This window comes from Salmo salar, chromosome 07 (assembly GCF_965601325.2).
Source record: "Salmo salar chromosome 07, fSalSal1, whole genome shotgun sequence".
In the NCBI taxonomy this organism is placed as follows: domain Eukaryota; kingdom Metazoa; phylum Chordata; class Actinopteri; order Salmoniformes; family Salmonidae; genus Salmo; species Salmo salar.
In genome coordinates, this window is record NC_138297.1 from 41,002,794 (window position 1) to 41,019,459 (window position 16,666).

General features: G+C 46.7%; 1 protein-coding gene across 1 annotated transcript in view; it reads right to left on the reverse strand.

The window, feature by feature from the left end:
• LOC106609138 (D(4) dopamine receptor) overlaps window positions 1–14,831 on the reverse strand; it is a 33,856-nt gene extending 19,025 nt beyond the window's left edge. The window contains exons 1-2 of the mRNA XM_014207615.3: window positions 14,341–14,831; window positions 100–287 (exon numbers count right to left, since the gene is read on the reverse strand). The gene's annotated coding sequence lies outside the window, so the exon portion shown is untranslated. The remainder of the gene's footprint in view (window positions 1–99; window positions 288–14,340) is intronic.
• Between the last annotated feature and the right edge of the window lie 1,835 nt (window positions 14,832–16,666).

A 16,666-nucleotide genomic window follows, 5' to 3' on the forward strand; every position in this document is an offset into this window, starting at 1 on the left:
GAGCATGTATGTGTGTGTGTGCATGCAAATCATGCCCATCAATACAGAGGGAAGTGTGTAATCACATCACTCCCTCACAACCCTGATAGATGTTCATACCTTAATGAAGTGAGGCCGGGAGATGTGCAGAGCGTGGTGTGTGTCCTGACCGCAGATTCTAGACACAGTGTGTTTAGCGTGTGTGTGTCAGCCAACTGCTTCCCCTCGCTGAGACCCATGACAGCCATGTTTTATAGAGATGACTCTTCAGTCATGCTCATCTCCCTGAGTGACATCACAGATCACACCTGCCAGGGAAGAGGAAGAGGTGGGATGTAAGAAAACTAATTTTATTTTACCCGCTTCTGCTGCAACTCAGTAGCCCAATAAGGCCAGCAGGCTAGTCTTTAAAAAAAGAAATGTATTGGTATGTAACTGTTATGAAAGTTGTATTGTCTATTTTGTTTTGTATTTAAACGCCACTTTAAATGTGTACATGACACTGCAACAAAATTTCCCCATCGGGACAATAAAGTCAGTAAGTAAATAAGAGTGACCTCTGCTATTTTTCATCCAAAGTGATGGTACAGCAGGCATCTGTGTTTTTACATCAGTGCGGATTAAAGGAAAACTCCACCCAAAAACTTTTGGTATTTGTTTCATTAGTCTATTGTTGATATATTCCCAAAATATTTTGCATGTCAGCAATCAAGTTTTCAAGATATGTAGCCTTCAAAATACAGACATCTGGCCCGTATGATGCATTTTGCTCTCGTCAGCCAGTTTTAGGATAGCTTTCTAAGGAAAACGTATTACTATTCCCAATGCCCCCCTTTCGTGTCATATTTTTAACTCTAGCTATAATTCAGATTTCATCATATGCAGCCTCCCTCCCTCCCTCCCTGTCTTGTTGTTTTTGTGTGTTGTTTTGCATGTTGTTCTGAAACACACATCTTGTTTTCCCAGTCTCCCCACTGAGCGTGCTCCAGATCAGAGCAGTTTTTCCTGTGATATGGAACTGTCTTTTTCTCCGCGGCAACAGGTGACAGTTGCCATGACACCCATGAGAGCTCGCACAAGCTACAAAAAGACCCACTCGAACTGTTCCAGCTCATTTCACTTGTATAGATGAGATATGAAAGCAGTGTTTTTTGTTTCTATTTTGGAGTGGTTTGGTCTAGTTTTGATTTACCTTTGTTTGTTGAGTTGTCAACTAATGTGACTTCAACGTGAAATCAACAAACAATGTGCCATGTCATTAGATTTAGGTGAGAAGTTGGGTGAAAAAAGCATAATTCCCTTACGTTAATTACTTTTTGCAAATCCAATCAGTTTTCCACGTTGAACGTCATCACATTTTTTTTTTATGATGTGGAAAAAACATTGATTCAAACAGTTTTTGCCCAATAGGTTGACACATTATGTACAAACAGAGTTTGTCATGTTCTGTGTGTCTATGGCTCTGGTCCAAAAATGATTTTCTTCTCACATCTGGGCAGTCCAGATGCATTCATTGGTGATTATATTGATGATGTTCCTTTTTCAGCGATCTCTTCCTGATAATAGCCACAGATTGCCAAATAGAAGCATTTGTCCCAAGCAGAGACGGCTTGCTCTTTTGAATTTGATCTATGGTGGAAATTTGAATTGTGATCTGGAGGGTGTTCAAGCTCACTGCTGTGTCTAATATCTCGGTTAAATTCGAAAGAGCAATCCGGACAAAAGCAAACAAACGCACACACATGCACCCAAACACATTGCATAGGCCTGCTGTGTAGCAGGTAATTCATCCGCGTGGTCGGCGGACTCGGCGTTCCGCCGTAAATGTCAAACCAAGCGGGAGCTTGCAGATTAACAAGAGAGGCTCAAAGGAAAAAAAACAAGACAGCGAAATAAAGTGGGAGTTATTGAGGTTTATCAGATCAGATGGAATGGACTGATAAAGCAGAGCAAAGACGTGGATAGCCATCACCACTCTTACAACAACACCACATCCCCCTGGGCAAAACAACTCTGCAGTGCACAATCAACCCACTGGGCAAAATGTTTTGAATCAATGTTGTTTCCACATCATTTCAACCCCCCCAAAATATATGTGATGATGTTGAATCAATGTGGAAAACTGATTAGATTTGAAAAAAGTCATCAACATTAGGGCATTTCATTTTTTTTTTACCCAACTTTTAACCTAAATCCAATGACATTGTGACATTTTTTATTGATTTCACGTTGAATTCATGTTAGATTGACAGCTCAACCAAATGTAAATGTAAAAACTAGACACTGTGCCCAGACATCATTAGTCAAAGCAACTTTAGTCAAAGCAACTTTCCTCCCTCTCGCTCTGTCTGTCAGGTTGTCAGAGTTGGGCATTGTTCGGCTCCAATTACTGTTTAATTGGCCTTGGGATTTCTCTGGAAGTGCCATTACAGCCCAACTATGATTAATTACCTACCAAAATCCCACTATCAAGGTGAATAGTCTCAGGTGAATACCGTCGGGAGTGCTAGACTTACATGAAAACGCATTACAGTAGGGGCTACTGAGGAACCTATTGGTACATTTTCACTTCTGCTGCCCTCATTTAAACAGCAAATATTTTAGATAACCATAAAACTGCTTGTTGTGTTACTGTAATTTTGTAAAGTTGAAACTCTGCATTCATACCCTGTCAAATAAAGTTGCACATACATTTTTTTTCTCAATGTAGGCTAAGTATTGTTTTGTTGCAAGTTTCAAGTATTTCCTTACAGACACTGTGATTGTGACCGGAAAGGGTTAACTACAGTACCAATGGTACACTCTGTAGGAGGTGTGAATGTCTTTCCACTGTCATTGTGTGTACCTGTATTACTGTATGTGTGAACTCTTAGAGAGAGGCCATACAAGTGAATGACATGGATACCTATTCTATTCTCTCTCCCAGCTATTGTTCAGAGGTGATGATGATTTTTTTTCTCCCTCTCTGCAAGAAAATACATTACGCAACCACAGCTTCTCCCCCACACCTCTGGACATGCCAACATGAGCACCTACACACCTCAACATAACCCCTGAACACGAGACCATTGCAGTCATTTTAGTCAACGGGTCTAATCCATGGTGGATATTCTTCTTAAAAAGGAACAATGGAATGCTGTAATTATATACCTCCACTTTGCACCTTCACATTACATGTCAGCCACTGATAAGTCGTGCTCATAGGGCTTAGGTTGATGTACTGATGCTGTTTGTGGTTTGTTATCAATAATGGATGCTGGTGCGTTTCTGCCCAAGCCAGGTCTTTATTTTGCTAGTTGCCAATTATGATGTTAGAGGTGGCCAGTGCACAGACAAACTGTCACCCTGTGTAGGGGGTGCGTACTGGCGGCAGAGAAGTCAGGCGCAGGAGAGCAAAAACTGATTTACAACGGTGCAGTTTAATCAATAAAACCACCGTTAACAGAACAATACATCAATGGGTAAACAAAACCCGTTACACACCAGCATAACGTGCACAAGCACTACAATAAACTGTTCCGGACAAGGACATGTGGGGAACAGAGGGTTAAATACACAACATGTAATGATGGAATTGAAACCAGGTGTGTGGGAAGACAAGACAAAACAATGGAAATGAAGACTGGTGACTTCGACCGCCGAACGCCGCCCGAACAAGGAGAGGAACCGACTTCGACGGAAGTCGTGACAGTACCCCCCCCCCCCTTGACACCGGCCTCGGGGTCAACCCGGAGGGCGAGGCGCAGGGCGATCCGGACAAAGACGGTGGAACCCCTGCAGCATTGAAGGGTCAAACACATCCTCGACTGGAACTCAGCACCTTTCCTCCGGACCGTACCCCTCCCACGCCACGAGATACTGAAGGCCCCTCGCCCGACACCTCGATTCCAGTATGGAGCGAACGGAGTACGCCAGGGCCCCCTCGATGTCCAGAGGGGGTGGAGGAACCTCCCGCACCTCAGACTCCTGGAGTGGGCCAGCCACATTTTTTTACATTTTAGTCATTTAGCAGACGCTCTTATCCAGAGCGACTTACAGTAGTGAATGCATACATTTCATACAATTTCATACATTTTTTTTTTTTTTTCTGTGCTGGCCCCCCGTGGGAATCAAACCCACAACCCTGGTGTTGCAAACACCATGCTCTACCAACTGAGCTACAGGGAAGGCTATTGCCACCACCGGCCTGAGGAGAGACACATGGAACGAGGGGTTAATACGGTAAACGGGGGGAAGCTGTAACCTATAACACAACTCGTTCACTCCCCTCAGGACTTTAAATGGCCCCACAAACTGCGGACCCAGCTTCCGGCAGGGCAGGCGGAGGGGCAGGTTTCGGATCGAGAGCCAGACCCGGTCCCCCGGTGTGATCACCGGGGCCTCACTGCTGTGACGGTCTGCGTTTTCTTTTTGGCGCAGCACAGCTCGCTGAAGGTGAACACGGGCAGCTTCCCATGTCTCCTCCGCGCGCCTGAACCAGTCGTCCACTGCAGGAGCCTCGGTCTGACTCAGATGCCAAGGTGCCAGAACCGGCTGGTACCCCAGTACGCACTGGAAAGGAGAGAGGTTAGTGGAGGAGTGGCGAAGCGAGTTCTGTGCCATCTCGGCCCAGGGCACGAACGCCGCCCACTCCCCCGGCCGGTCCTGGCAATAGGACCGCAGAAACCTGCCCACATCCTGGTTTACTCTCTCCATCTGCCCATTACTCTCGGGGTGAAACCCTGAAGTAAGGCTGACCGAGACCCCCAGACGTTTCCATGAACGCCTTCCAGACCCTAGACGTGAACTGGGGACCTCGACACTATATCCTCAGGCACCCCGTAATGCCGGAAGATGTGCGTAAACAAGGCCTCTGCAGTCTGTAGGGCCGTAGGGAGACCGGGCAGAGGGAGGAGACGACAGGACTTAGAGAACCGATCCACAACGACTAGGATCACGGTGTTACCCTGTGAGGGGGGAAGATCGGTAAGAAAATCCACCGACAGGTTGCGACCAAGGCCGTTGTGGAACAGGTAAGGGGTGTAGCTTCCCTCTGGGCAGGTGCCTAGGAGCCTTTCACTGGGCGCACACCGAGCAGGAGGAAACATAAACCCTCACGTCCTTAGCCAAGGTAGGCCACCAGTACCTCCCGCTCAAACAGCGCACTGTCCGACTGATCCCAGGATGACCAGAGGAGGGTGACGTGTGGGCCCAATAGATCAACCGGTCACGAACAGCAGACGGAACGTACAGACGCCCAGCGAGACACTGGACGGGAGCAGGCTCTGTAACGTAACGCCTGCTCAATGTCCGCGTCCAGCTCCCACACTACCAGCGCCACCAGGCAGGAAGCGGGGAGTATGGGAGTGTGATCCATGGGCCGCTCCTCAGTGTCATACGGCCGGGACAATGCGTCTGCCTTCACATTCTGGGAGCCTGGTCTATAGGAAAGGGTGAACACAAAACGGGTGAAAAACATGGCCCACCTTGCCTGGCGAGGATTCAGTCTCCTCGCTGCCCGGATGTACTCCAGAATGCGGTGGTCAGTCCAGATGAGAAAAGGGTGTTTAGCCCCCTCAAGCCAATGTCTCCACGCCTTCAAGGCCTTGATGATAGCCAACAGCTCCCAGTCCCCCACGTCATAGTTTCGCTCCGCCGGGCTGAGCTTCTTCGAGAAGAAGGCACAGGGGCGGAGCTTCGGTGGCGTACCCGAGTGCTGAGAGAGCAGCTCCTATCCCAGCCTCAGACACGTCCACCTCCACTATGAACGCCAAAGAGGGATCCGGATGGGCCAGCACGGGAGCCGAGGTAAACAGAGCCCTCAGGTGACTAAAAGCCCTGTCCGCCTCAGCTGACCACTGCAAACATACCGGACCCCCCTTCAGCAGTGAGGTAATGGGAGCCGCTACCTGACCAAAACCCCGGATAAACCTTCGGTAGTAGTTGGCAAACCCTAAGAACTGCTGCACCTCCTTTACCATGGTGGGAGTCGGCCAATTACGCACGGCTGAAATGCGGACACTCTCCATCCCCACCCCAGATGTGGAAATGCGATACCCTAGGAAGGAGATGGACTGCTGGAAGAACAGGCATTTCTCAGCCTTGACGTACAGGTCATGCTCCAACAGGCGACCAAGCACCCTGCGCACCAGGGACATATGCTCGGCGTGTGTAGCGGACTATATCAGAATGTCATCAATATACACCACTACACCCTGCCGGTGCAGGTCCCTGAAAATCTCGCATTCACCAACCCGTACGGCATGACGAGGTACTCATAGTGTCCTGAGGTGGTACTGAAAGCTGTCTTCCACGCGTCTCCCTCCCGGATACGCACCAGGTTGCAAGCTCTCCTAAGATCTAGTTTGGTGAAGAAGCACGCCCCGTGCATTGACTCAATCGCAGTGGCTATGAGTGGTAGCGCGTAACTATACCTCACCGTGATCTGGTTCAGACCCCAATAGTCAATACACAGGCGCAGACCTCCCTCCTTCTTCTTCACAAAAAAGAAACTCGAGGAGGCGGGTGAGGTGGAGGACCGAATGTACCCCTGACGCAGTGATTCGGAGACATACAGTGGGGCAAAAAAGTATTTAGTCAGCCACCAATTGTGCAAGTTCTCCCACTTAAAAAGATGAGAGAGGCCTGTAATTTTCATCATAGGTACACATCAACTATGACAGACAAAATGAGAAAAAAAATTCCAGAAAATCACATTGTAGGATTTTTTATGAATTTATTTGCAAATTATGGTGGAAAATAAGTATTTGGTCACCTACAAACAAGCAAGATTTATGGCTCTCACAGACCTGTAACTTCTTCTTTAAGAGGCTCCTCTGTCCTCCACTCGTTACCTGTATTAATGGCACCTGTTTGAACTTGTTATCAGTATAAAAGACACCTATCCACAACCTCAAACAGTCACACTCCAAACTCCACTATGGCCAAGACCAAAGAGCTGTCAAAGGACACCAGAAACAAAATTGTAGACCTGCACCAGGCTGGGAAGACTGAATCTGCAACAGGTAAGCAGCTTGGTTTGAAGAAATCAACTGTGGGAGCAATTATTAGGAAATGGAAGACATACAAGACCACTGATAATCTCCCTCGATCTGGGGCTCCACGCAAGATCTCACCCCGTGGGGTCAAAATGATCACAAGAACGGTGAGCAAAAATCCTAGAAGCACACGGGGGGACCCAGTGAATGACCTGCAGAGAGCTGGGACCAAAGTAACAAAGCCTACCATCAGTAACACACTACGCCGCCAGTGACTCAAATCCTGCAGTGCCAGACGTGTCCCCCTGCTTAAGCCAGTACATGTCCAGGCCCGTCTGAAGTTTGCTAGTGAGCATTTGGATGATCCAGAAGAGGATTGGGAGAATGTCATATGGTCAGATGAAACCAAAATATAACTTTTTGGTAAAAACTCAACTCGTCGTGTTTGGAGGACAAAGAATGCTGAGTTGCATCCAAAGAACACCATGCCTACTGTGAAGCATGGGGGTGGAAACATCATGCTTTGGGGCTGTTTTTCTGCAAAGGGACCAGGACGACTGATCCGTGTAAAGGAAAGAATGAATGGGGCCATGTATCGTGAGATTTTGAGTGAAAACCTCGTTCCATCAGCAAGGGCATTGAAGATGAAATGTGGCTGGGTCTTTCAGCATGACAATGATCCCAAACACACCGCCCGGGCAACGAAGGAGTGGCTTCGTAAGAAGCATTTCAAGGTCCTGGAGTGGCCTAGCCAGTCTCCGGATCTCAACCCCATAGAAAATCTTTGGAGGGAGTTGAAAGTCCGTGTTGCCCAGCGACAGCCCCAAAACATTACTGTTCTAGAGGAGATCTGCATGGAGGAATGGGCCAAAATACCAGCAACAGTGTGTGAAAACCTTGTGAAGACTTACTGAAAACATTTGACCTGTGTCATTGCCAACAAAGGGTATGTAACAAAGTATTGAGCAACTTTTGTTATTGACCAAATACTTATTTTCCACCATAATTTGCAAATAGATTCATTACAAATCCTACAATGTGATTTTCTGGAGAAAAAAAATCTCATTTTGTCTATCATAGTTGAAGTGTACCTATGATGAAAATTACAGGCCTCTCTCATCTTTTTAAGTGGGAGAACTTGCACAATTGGTGGCTGACTAAATACCTTTTTGCCCCACTGTATGTTTCCATAGCCTCTGTCTCCGCCTGTGAGAGGGGATACATGGGACTCCTGGCAAGTGCAGCGTCTACCAGGAGATTTATCGCAGAATCGCCCCGTCGATGGGGTGGTAATTGAGTCGCCTTCTTTTTGGAGAAGGCGAGAGCCAAATCGGCATATTCGGGGGGAATGCGCACGGTGGAGATCTGGTCTGGACTTTCCACCGTAGTAGCCCCAACGGAAACCTCTACACACCTCCCCGAGCACTCTTGCGACCACCCCGTGAGAGCCCTCTGTGGCCAAGGAACAGTGGGGCTATGACAAGCTAACCAGGGTAGGCCTAGCACCAATAAGGAAGAGACTAATTCTCTCCTTGTGACCCCCCTGCGTCACCATGCCCAGAGGAGCGGTGGCCTCCCTAATCAACCCTGACCCTAATGGTCGACTGTCTAAGGCGTGAACGGGGAAGGGCACAGCCATGGGAACAATGGGGATCCATAAACTATGGGCGAACGATCTATCTATAAAATTCCCAGCCGCGCCTGAATCGACGAGCGCCTTATGCGGGGAAAACTCAGGAAAAGTGACATACACAAACATATGTGCAACAGAGGGCTCTGGGTGAGAATGGTGCCGGCTCACCTGCGGTGACGCCAGAGTGCCCTGCCTGCTTCCTCGATACCCAGAGGAACCAACCCGGCACCAACCGGCAGTGCGGCCACAGATGGTGCACGAGCTGGAACCCCCTCTGGTCTCCCTGCGCACCGCCCCTCCCAGCTCCATGGGTATCGGAGAGGGAGTGCGGGAGGATGGAACCAACAGACCCCAATCTGAACATCCGCGGGTAGCCAGCAGGTTATCCAACCAGATGGACAGGTCCACCAGCTGGTCGAACGTGAGGGTGGTGTCTCTGCAGGCCAACTCCCGACAGACGTCCTCGCACAGACTGCAGCGATAATGGTTGATCAGGGCCCTGTCGTCCCATCCCGCGCCGGCAGCCAGGTTCCGAAACTCCAGGGCGAACTCCTGGGCGCTTCTTGTCCCCTGCCTCAGATGGAAGAGGCGTTCACCCGCCGCTCTACCCTCGGGCGGGTGGTTGAAGACTGCCCGGAAGCGGCGGGTGAATGCCTCAAACTAGTCCAACGCCGCATCTCCCTCTCTTCACACGGCATTGGCCCACTCCAGGGCTTTCCCGGTGAGGCACGAGACGAGGGCAGACACCCTCTCACGGCCCGAAGGAGCCGGGTGGACGGTTGCCAGGTATAAGTCCAGCTGCAACAGGAACCCCTGGCAGTCCGCAGCCGTCCCATCGTATTCCTGGGGAAGGGAGAGACGAATCCCACTGGGTCCAGGAGAAGGAGGGGCGCGTAGTGGAGACCCCGGTTGTGCTGGTGGAGGCGCTGGGAGAACTCCCTGTTTCTCCCAGCAGTCCATTGTCTGGACAACGCGGTCCATGGCGGTGACAAGATGGCGGAGCATTGCTGCGTGCTCCCGGACGCGCTCCCCCACCCCTATACCCGGGGTGCTCCTGCTGACTCCATAAGTTTGGTCCGGAATTCTGTAGGGGGTGCGTACTGGCGGCAGAGAAGTCAGGTGCAGGAGAGCAAAAAGTGATTTACAACAGTGCAGTTTAATCAATAAAACCAACGTTAACAGAACAATAAATCAATGGGTAAACAAAACCCATTACACACCAGCATAACATGCACAAGCACTACAATAAACATTTCCGGACAAGGACATGGGGGGAACAGAGGGTTAAATACATAACATGTAATGATGGAATTGAAACCAGGTGTGTGGGAAGACAAGACAAAACAAATGGAAAATGAAAGGTGGATCGGCGATGGCTAGAAGACCGTTGACGTCGACCTCCAAACGCCGCCCGAACAAGGAGAGGGACCGACTTTGGCGGAAGTCGTGACACCCTGGGCGGGTCAGCGAAACATCCCGTGGGTTGGAGAGTGGAAGGGAATTGTGTGTGGGAGTTGGCAGGTGTGTCTGTGTGTGTGTGTGTGTGTGTGTGGGGGGGGGGGGGGGGGCAAACATTCAGCAGAGCACCATTAAATCACCCGCCAGCTTTGCCCATAGCACAGAGAGAGGGAGTGAGAGGGGGCAGAGAGAGGAAGAGAGAAATAAGGATGGACTGAGACAGAAGGAGGGAGGCGATAGGGTCGGGAGAGGAGGAAAAAGAGAGTGGAAGCGATGAAGAGAGATATAAGCAAGAAATCAAGCAGCCTAGACAGCAGAACATAGATATACGCCTTATGTTGCTGAATGTCAATTTGTTTTCCTACCGAAGCCTAGCCTGAAACTTTTTCTGGCTGCCAAATTTTGACAGCAGATGCTGCTTAATAAGGTGTTTTTAGCTCTGTCTGAGATATACTTCAACAGGAGACAGCCTGTGACATTTCCTTTTGTGTTGCTTAAATGCTTTTACAAATGTTTTTACAGCATTTCAGTACTGAGCCAGAGAGCATGCTGGGGCACATTAGAGACAACAATAGCAGATGGGGCAAGGAGCTGTTGGAATTAGAAAACAAACAGACATGCTGGGGTCAGATGTGTGTGCGTGAGTAGTCGATGTGTGTGTGTTTTTCTTGTCTGAGTGTGTGTGTGTGTGTGTGTGTGTGTGTGTGTGTGTGTGTGTGTGTGTGTGTGTGTGTGTGTGTGTGTGTGTGTGTGTGGTGTTTTTGTGTAGTGTGTGTGTGTGTGCCTACATCCGTGTGGGGGTTAACAGTATGTGCAGAAAGATAACAACTGCAAGCCAAGATAACTACCCTTCTCCCTGTTTTCACTGTTCCCACATGTCAGTCAAAATAATGGTTATCCTCTGTTCGCATGCTCTTGTACAGTGTGTTGAACTGTCAATTAGCCAGGCGGGACCACAGGCGAGAGCTAACATGGAGACTACATAATGACTATTGGGAGAGGAGGATAGCGTGATTGTCAGCTTGAAGAAGAAGAATACAACACCATATTTAAATAATATTTCTGTGGGAAAATCGTTTTATGTTGCAGATGTGTGTACGCGTAATGTGTTAGCTTCCTGTCAACACTAATTAGCTCATATGCGGTTGGAATGGACTTGGAATGGAGTGTGTAGGATGTGTGTTTGCCTATGTGTGTGCACTTCTCCATACCAGTACCATACCCCCAGTATTGACCTCTATTTGCCCTCTATCTCTCTCTCTCTCTCTCTCTCTCTCTCTCTCTCTCTCTCTCTCTCTCTCGCCCTCCCCTGACCCTTTCCCTCCAATATCAATATTTTCCTTTCCTTTCATTGATCCTATCACTGTTTTTTTTCTCACCCCCTCTCTCTGTGGTCTCTCTCGTATTCCTTTTTCTGTCTCTCTCTTCCCCTTTCTCTTCTCTCCCACTCTCTCTCTGCTCCACGAGGGATTTCTCTGCTTTCATCCATAGCTGCTGCTCCTGCCGTGCTCTGTCGGCCGTGGCTGACTGAGTGGCCATTGTCCAGCACCACTCGTCACAGTCCACACCACCACTAGTGCTGCTGCTGCCATTTATCAAACACGTCACCCTCACCAAACAACCCGCTAAAATCAAAACATTTACATCATCAGCCTACTGTGGTGTGATGTCTGCCGGTACTAGGCTGTCTTTTAGTACTACTGTAGCGGCAACAACTGGACACTTGTGTCTCTCCGGTCTCCACACACAGACGACGAGCCGATCGGTATCCTAGAAACATCCTTTGTCATAACGACGATGCTGATCCGGGGCCTCAGATTTAATTTACTTGGCTAATGAGCTGCCAGACGTTTTGCATGAGGCGAGGAACCATTTGCATCATCATGGGTCTGCGAGAGATTTATTGAGAGATGATTTCTCCACGATATATAAATGTCATTTCTCTGTCCATGCCAAATGATGCGGGGCCACAGATGTTGTAAAAGTGTCTGCAACAGGTGGCAAACGCTCAAATAAAACCTAATAGCATAATGTGCAGCATGTATCAGCCAGTCAGTCTGAATACAGGGCGTGGTCTGTTTCAGTGGAGGCTGGTGAGGGGAGGACAGCTCATAGTTATGGCCGCAATGGAATGAATGGAATGGTATCAAGCACATTGCATAGAAACAGTGTGTTTGATATGTGTTTAATACGGTTCCATTCATTTAATTCCAACCATTACAATGAGCCACCAAACCAGCCACAACTGGTCTGTGTCCCAGTACCTCATCTTCCATCCTTCACTGCTAGCCTACCGATCTAACAGGTCTTCTTGGAGAAAGGTATAAGTTCTATATATGACTATATATATATATATATATATATATATATATATATATATATATATATATATATATATATATATATATATATATATACATACATATCTGGCTATAGTTTCATCTATCAATAGTCGTGAATGGAAGATAGAGTTTGTAAGGTAGTATCTGACAGGGAATATTTGTTTGGGAATGTATAGAGCGTGGCTTGATCGAATCTTGACTTGGAGGCTGCATACATACCAATGATGCCAGAAATAGCATGTAAGTTAGCAGTGCACCTCCCATTGATTCTGAAATGATTGTGTTCATCAAAACAATAGCAAACGAGACGGCGGGCGGGCATATTAGGATGCTCGGTGCTCTAAAACTAATCTGTAGCTCGCCTGCCACATGGATTTATAGATTTATTAATCTGAGCGTTTCTTAAAGTGCGTCCCAAATGGCACCCTATTCCCTATAACGTGCAGGACTGGTCAAAAGGCGTCCACTACACAGGGAATAGGGCGCCATTTGAGATGCAACACTTTCTCTACTCTTCCTTCCATGAAGGTTTAAATTGGACAGCGTCGTGGCAGGTGATGGATGATTAAAGAATATAAACACATGGTTATCCAAAGGGTGGATCAGGGAAGTCATTTCACACCTGAGACAGTTAAAGAGAGCAGCACAGTGTGGTGCCTTGGGAAGCTAATAGAAGTTAAAGCTTTTCTAAAGAAGAAAGTTGTTGACCTTTTGTTTTCTGCTCATTAAATGTGCTGATGTCGGATTAGGTGTAGTTTACGTAACCTGGGTAGTCTTTTCCATTAAAAGCACTGCTGTTTTCCAGGGTGTGCTATCTGTTAGTTTTATTGACAGCTCTATATAGTCTAGTGACATTCTGACAGATAAGAAATGAAATCTTACTTTGTGTTTATCAATATAAAAAAAAAAAATCACTGAACTGGCCTCTTATGTTTTCATTGCCCTTTAACTGTGTTTTTGCTAACCACCTGTCCTGTCCCATGTTATCGCTCCATATCCATTGCACATGTGCTCACCAGTTGTGGCTGACACAAGTTCTTTATCCTTGTGTTGGAGCCCATCCAGAGCTCACCAGACTGGGCTGGGTGGTGTTTGGTGGTGGCCTGGGTGGTGGAGGGTTCAAATTAAGCCTGGCAACGGAGCCAGGACTGTATTAACAAGAGGTTATGATACTGCGTATGACCTACATGTGGCTGTGCTGTAGCAGGAGGCAGTAGGAGCACGCCATGGTCGCGTGTTTCAGTAGGATAGAGTCTCTTGGTTTCTTAGAAATGGAAATACTGAGATATAGTTGGGATGCTGGTCTTTATCACTACTCACACTAATAGAGCACAACTGTTCTATGAATTACGTTTCTGCGTGGAATGATTCTGTAATTGTCTGGGCAGTACTAAATGAGTAACTGCGGGTTTTCGATGGCTTTAAGGCTCTGTGGTTAGTTCCTTTTGGGCACCATGCCACCCTGGGGGGATCTTATCTCACAGACAGAATCTGACACCCCCCCTCATTAAGATGATTAGATTGAGGACAACAAAGTAGTGCACCAGTTCTCTCTGTCTTGATACTAATCATGCCTGATCTGTTTTGATTAAGAAAGTAATAATAGTCATTATAAATTCTCTTTAATATGACAATCTTTGAAATTGTATTTCTTCTGGTATACCAATAGTGTGCTTTTTCCATTTTTAAAACTCAAATGAATTGTTTATTACTGTTGAACATTTGGATATAACAACCATTTTATGTATAATTATGCGGAATCATATCACCATTATACAATAACCATTTTCACCATTATATGCAGATCTTTTTTATTAAGACTTTTTTTTCATGTTTATATCAATTACACTATTTGTTAATGGTATTAGAGGACTTTATTTTCGAACAAGAGTAGAACATTCCAAAAACACAGAACAAAAAATATAGCACAAAAGGCAAAAAAGGTACTCACATCAACATCAAGCCTTTGACCCCATAAAGTCTATCAATCTTGTTATCACTGTCACTCCGAGGTCCCCAGTCCAAACTACCTGTCAGCCCTGATGTTGTCTGCTCCGCTGCTTTCCTTCTCTCAGCTCCACAAAACTGTCCGTCAACAGCTGTTTTCCCCCTCGCTCCGCCACACACTCACACTACTCCATCTCCTCCTGCGCTGCAACTGTGCAGAGTTTTACTATTGATGAGCCGTCTGTCTGAAGTGAACGTCCATGACCGATGTGTCAGAAACTTGTTCCCTGCCTTCACATTTATATGATGCAACGTGACTGAGCCCACATCGTCTCCCTTTTCAAAGACTCGGCCGCAAAGAGTGTGCTAGAACTCACAAACTCTCTCCTCTCACTCTCTAAATGAATCTCTGTCTCGCTCTCTCTTTCTTTCCCTCTCTCTCTCTATTTGTCTCTCTTTTTATCTTCCTCACCTTTGTCCGTCTCTGTACATCTCTTTCCCTCGCTCTCTGGATGCTGAGGGACCATCACTTGCTTAATTAGTCATGATTTGCCTGAAGCCTCTGTGATTGGTTAACAGTTAAAGGCTGCTGTGCACCCCTCGCCGCTCCCTTCACTCTCACAGAACAGCTGCTGCCCTATCACTGGGTCTCGCTATGTTCTGACTCCACCCTTCTCTTACTGCCGCTGCACCTGAATAAGCGCTTCAGGGCTTCTTGCCAGCCACAGAAATAGAGCTCGTAGAATAGACATTGTTCTATATTCTATTTGATTTTCCATGGAACCAACCATAGAAAACGAACTATACGTATATCTCAACGAGTCTCACCAATATGACAGCTTGATAGAACTGGCTTTAGGTGTGAGCACTTTAAGTGTGAGTAACACTTGCCTGTCACTCACTCTGATCTACCCTCAGGAGAGTAGTGAGTCTTGTACTCATCTCAATTGAAATCAGGATTACTCAACGTTATGGTGATGGGAAAACCAGAGAGTTCTTGAAAACATGCATACAGCTGTATGCTCATTCATTTTCATGAGTGTAGTTGATAGTAAACTGTACATAAAGTGTGTGTGTGGTTATTATTGACTCGTATATACAGTTGAAGCCAGAAGTTTACATAGACTTAGATTGGAGTCATTAAAACTCGATTTTCAACCACTCCACAAATTTCTTGTTAACAAACTATAGTTTTGGAAGTCGGTTAGGACATCTACTTTGTGCATGACACAAGTAATTTTTCCAACAATTGTTTACAGACAGATTATTTCACTTATAATTCACTCTATCACAATTCCAGTGGGTCAGAAGTTTACATACACTAAGTTGACTGTGCCTTTATACAGCTTGGAAAATTCCAGAAAATTATGTCATGGCTTTCGAAGCTTCTGATAGGCTAATTGACATCATTTGAGTCAATTGGAGGTCTACCTGTGGATGTATTTCAAGGCCTACCTTCAAACTCAGTGCCTCTTTGCTTGACATCATGGGAAAATCAAAAGAAATCAGCCAAGACCATAGAAATGTTTTTGTAGACCTCCAGTTCATCCTTGGGAGCAATTTCCAAACGCTTGAAGGTACCACGTTCATCTGTACAAATAATAGTACGCAAGTATAAACACCATGGCACACAGTCATTATACCGCATAGAAAGGAGACATGTTCTGTCTCCTAGAGATGAACATACTTTGGTGCGAAAAGTGCAAATCAATCCCAGAACAACAGCAAAGGACCTTGTGAAGATGCTGGAGGAAACGGGTACAAAGTTATCTATATCCGCAGTAAAACGAGTCCTATATCGACATAACCTGAAAGGACACTCAGCAAGGAAGAAGCCACTGCTCCAAAACCGCCATAAAAAATCCAGGCTAAGGTTTGCAACTGCACATGGGGACAAAGATCGTACTTTTTGGAGAAATGTCCTCTGGTCTTATGAAATAAAAATAGAACTGTTTGGCAATAATGACAATCGTTATATTTGGAGGAAAAAGGGAGAGGCTTGCAAGCACGAAGAACATCATCCCAACCGTGAAGCACGGGGGTGGCAGCATCATGTTGTGGGGGTGCTTTTCTGCAGGTGGGACTGGTGCACTTTACAAAATAGATAGCATCATGAGGAAGGGAAATTATGTGGATATATTGAAGCAACATCTCAAGACATCAGTCAGGAAGTTAAAGCTTGGTCGCAAATGGGTGGTCCAAATGGACAACGACCCCAAGCATACTTCCAAAGTTGTGGCAAAATGGCTTAAGGACAACAAAGTCAAGGTATTGGAGTGGCCATCACAATGCCCTGACCTCAATCCTAATGAAAATTTGTGGGCAGAACT